Source organism: Sinocyclocheilus rhinocerous, unplaced genomic scaffold (genome assembly GCF_001515625.1).
Source record: "Sinocyclocheilus rhinocerous isolate Xijiao unplaced genomic scaffold, SAMN03320098_v1.1 scaffold752, whole genome shotgun sequence".
Taxonomy (NCBI): domain Eukaryota; kingdom Metazoa; phylum Chordata; class Actinopteri; order Cypriniformes; family Cyprinidae; genus Sinocyclocheilus; species Sinocyclocheilus rhinocerous.
The window spans coordinates 2,110,268-2,114,953 of record NW_015639777.1 but is presented as its reverse complement, the minus strand read 5'-3'; the positions used below and the strand labels follow the sequence as shown (position 1 = coordinate 2,114,953).

Below are 4,686 nucleotides of genomic sequence, written 5' to 3'. Positions count from 1 at the left end.
ATGTTGAGCCATGTATTATCACTATGAATTAGGCTACTACTACTACTACTACTACTACTACTACTACTACTATCTTGTACCCTGCAATAATCATTTACTCAAACTCTCTTTTATGAGATGAAGGGGAAAAAAGAAAAGAAAATCGGCATCATATATCGGTGATCGGCTGCTCTGATTTCTAAATATCGACATCGGGATCGGCCAGAGAAAAACCCATATCGGTCGACCTCTAGTTAGAAGTGCCCACGATAACAATATCGTGCATATTCATTACCGTGATATATCGCATTACCGAATACCGGCACAAGTCTAGTATATATTATGATTTTGTTTAGATTCCACCATGTTTTAGGCTTATGCATCAAGTATTTACATAACATCTCACTTGGGAATGAATTTAATTGTGAAATAAAGCCGTTTTACTTATTTACTTTTAAAGATAACCGATTAAGTAGTGATTCAGCCATGCAACAAGTGAAAATACAGCAGACGTGAGACTCCAAGCTCTCCAGGCAATTTAGGATTACAGATATGAGAGCCAGTAGACGTTTTCATTCAGGCATAGCAGCATGATTTGGGCAGCGACACTACAGTGGTTTTCAGAAGAAAATTCCTGTGAAAGTCACCTGATCTTCACTGGTTTTGAGAACATGAAATGAGACACCGTAAGGATTGGCCAGAAATTGTCCACTATTCACAATTTCAAGATCTGCATATAAATCAGCATGACAATTAATTTTTGTCAGCCTAAAGCTGTGGTCACACTGCACTTTTCGCTCCATTGACTTCCATTCATACACATGTGAATGCATCAGACCGGAAACGCAAGCCCGTGCGAAAGGTTTTCGCATTTCGCTGCATTCCAAAGTTCAAACTTGGTGAACTCTGGCCTGCGAATTCGCTTGTTTAGATTCCACCATGTTTTAGGCTTATGCATCAAGTATTTACATAACATCTCACTTGGGAATGAATTTAATTGTGAAATAAAGCCGTTTTACTTATTTACTTTTAAAGATAACCGATTAAGTAGTGAAGTTCTGGTAGCTGTGTAGAGTCTTCACGCATATGGTTAATGCTGTGATAATGTTAAACGTTGTTACATTCTTTACATCACAAAAATTCAGTTTTTTTTTTTTTTACCTACAGGATGGCCTGTGTTAAAAGTCTGGAAAAAGTCACCCAAACCACATGTTCTGAGACTCTAATGCAGGGTATTGGGAAAAAGAAGGATGCAAACCGGAGCAGAGCATGACGTCATATCACGACCGTTGCAGCGTCCGAACGAATTTCACATGCTCAAAGTGTAGTGTGACCGCGGCTTAAATCTGTTTGGATGTTAATGAGACATTCTTGGTTATGACTTTGTCCTTATATTAAATAAATACTGCCTCACATCATAACCTGTCAATTGCGTGCTCTCAATAGACAGTCACCATGCTAGAAATGTACTGATTTGAGTGACACAGGTGGGCTTTTATTTCCTCTCTGTAACTAGGCAACAGCAGCATATAGATAGTTCTAAGTTATGTTCTTGAAAGAGTCATTACTAGTGCGGTTTGACAAAAATCTGTATGTTTTTTTTTAGGATTCTGGCGGTTTCACGGTTTATCCCTGACAGGGCTTTTATATGAATCAGAATGCATGAAACAGTTGCAGAACCACTGCATTTTAATCACTATTCAAAAAAGATGCTACATGAAACATGAGCAGTTTTTGATTTAAATTAGATTGTATAATAAAAACAAATTGTCTGACTTTAGCTTTGTGAAATTATGCTGCATAAAACATAACTACACTAAACAAAAACAGCAGACAGGCTGAATGAGAATGCAAAATCACTCTCTGACAGCAGGTGGCACTTATGGAACAGCATTGATCGAGCGTTTCCTTGGTTACCGCTATAAACAAAGCAGAATGGAGCCTAAAAACACTACTTTAATATGAATTATTTTAAGGGAAGATGAAAAGAAAATACCATCTACACTTTTCTGAAGACAATCAGTTCCCCTCCGAGAGATACATTCATATAACCCCTGATTTTCATCGCGCATCGGGAACGGTGAGCTTGCTTTGCCTGCTACAGTATTTGCGTTGCGACCTCTGCCTGGTATGAGATGTAATCCTCATTATTCTTTTATCATTATTTTTTCAGTGTTTCCCATACATTGATTTATTTGTGGCGGCCCGCCACAATATCAACACTGACCGCCACAAATAGATTTTCCAAAATGCTTTGACTTCGTTGAATAAACATGAGCTCTGCACGTTTCAAAGTCAAAACGCGGCGCGGGTGTTTTTATATGAATGTACCTTTGAAGAGCACCAACTGTCTTTAGAAAAGTTTCGATGACATTTTAATTTAATCTTTCCTATAATGCCTGATAAAGTAGCGTTCATGAGCGCAGCGCTGTTTTGATTACAGCTGTTACCGAGGAAACCGCTAGTTCTGCCGCTCCTAAAGTGCCTCCTGCTGGCAGAGAGAGAATGAGCATTTTCAATCAGCCCAACTGCTGTTTTATATTTACATTATGTATATTTCCCCTGGAGCAAGTGCCGCCACACATAGAGTGTAAGTCTGTAGGGAAACACTGCAGTCTATAGGAATGCACTGCTTTGCTTACAGCCGTTTCCGGGGAAACCGCTATTTCTGCCGCTCATAAAGCGCCTCCTGCTGACAGAGAATGAATGTGCATTTTCAATAATCCCGTTTGCTGTTTTATATATAGCCTATATTTCCCTCGGTGGAAGTGCCGCTATGCAGCTATGTGAAAATTACTATCCCTGCAACCGAGTTTTATCATAAAGAGTGGTAAAATATCGAAGCTGGAGTCGTAAATCTATCTAATGATACACAGTTTGTCCAGATCAAGTAAGAGTGTGATGTTTTAACGTGCTGTGAATGTGAGAGAACAATCTGAGGCCGCCGGCAATCTTTGCAGGTTACGTTAACAGAGATCCCCTCTTAATTCATGATGCTCTCTACATTGCTTAGGCACTTACACTGGTGTGGCAGTTTTTTAAAAATTCATACCGGTTGCAAAATTCAAACCGGTATATCGCCCAGCACTAGTCATTACTAACCAAAAACAAATGCTACCGTTTAAGTAATTCAACAACATAAACCTCAAGGTCACTTCCTTCCTTTTTTGAGATGACCACAGTCTGCAAGGCCTTTTCTGGTTAAAATAAAACCCACCAAATGTTCTGTAATAGATTTACAGATAGATTTATCATGAAAGCTATTCTTAAAGAAACAGATCCTCACCAAGTGCCAGAAGAAATCAACAGGCTTGACCAGCTGCTTTCTTCAGCTGCCGTCCAGGGAACTCTACACCTGAAAAGACAACAGAATAATTTTCATTAATGAGGCCATTTATTTTATGCAAGATATCTCAATCTGTGTTTGAATTATGGAAATGAAACCAGAAAGGGACCAAACAATTTATTGAAAGGATGGGTTAATGTCGAAAAAAAAAGAGGCTGGTGTCTTCTGGGTGGGTGCTCTTGTTCCTAAGCAACAGAAACCTTGACTCATCCCCTCATTGTTCTTATGTTGTTCAACAGCTACAAAAAATAAAACCACAGAACATACAGCTCTGGCTGCTTTTGTATGCTTTTGTACACCTGCCATCAGTTCTTCATTAGCCCTTTGATGAATACTGAACCTGGCTCAATAAACACCACAAATACACAAGCTATGAAATTCAATATATTGAAGAAATAGTTTACTCAAAAATGAAAATTTGCTTTACCTACCTTCAGGCCATCCAAGATGTAGATGAGGTTTCTTCATCTTAACATATTTTAAGAAATTTAGCATTACATCACTTGCTCACCAATGGATCCTCTGCAGTGAATCGGTGCTGTCAGAATGAGAAGTTCAAACAGCTGATAAAAACATCACAATAAGTAATCCACATGCCTCCAGTCCATCATTTAACGTTCTGTGCTAGAGTCCTTCTATCCATAATATTTCTTTCTCCAGTGAAAAAATTGTCTTGTCTGAATCAGGAAAAAATGTGCACAGATCAAGCACCGTTTACAAGCGAAAACAGTCCTAAACAAATATGTTGGTGGCTTCTGATGTGAGAGGACAACAGGGGATGGACTGAGGGAAGTATTATTATGAATTATGGACTGGTATTTTGTCCAAAAGCAACAGTTTTAAGTTAAAAAGTCTTAATGGCGGATTTATTACAAACAGCTTTTCAATTCACAAGATGTTAATTGATGGACTGGAGTCGTGTGGATTACTTGTGGATTATTGTGATGCTTTTAGCAGCTGTTTGGACTCTCATTCTGACGGCACCCATTCACTGCAGAGGATCCATTGGTGAGCAAGTGATGTAATTCTAAATTTCTCAAAATCTATTCCAATGAAGTAAACTCATCTACATCTTGGATGGCCTGAAGGTAAGTCAATTTTCAAAATTTTTTCCCCATCCTTTAAGACTGATTTGATGTTAAAAAAGGAACACTGCAGTAGGGCTGTGCGATTTGGGGGAAAATATCAAATTGCGATTTTTTTTTACAGATATTGCGATTTGATTTGCGATTTTAAATTTGCAAAGTCAAGCTTCAGCTCAATATTGTCAATAATGTGCAGCACTAGACTTGTGCCGGTATTCGGTAATGCGATATATCACGGTAATGAATATGCATGATATTGTTATCGTGGGCACTTCT

At 38.5% G+C, this 4,686-nt stretch overlaps 1 long non-coding RNA gene across 1 annotated transcript in view; it reads right to left on the bottom strand.

The window, feature by feature from the left end:
- LOC107751916 (uncharacterized) overlaps positions 1–4,686 on the bottom strand; it is an 11,517-nt gene that overhangs the window by 2,184 nt on the left and 4,647 nt on the right. The window contains exon 2 of the long non-coding RNA XR_001641310.1: positions 3,266–3,334. This is a non-coding gene — a long non-coding RNA (uncharacterized LOC107751916). The remainder of the gene's footprint in view (positions 1–3,265; positions 3,335–4,686) is intronic.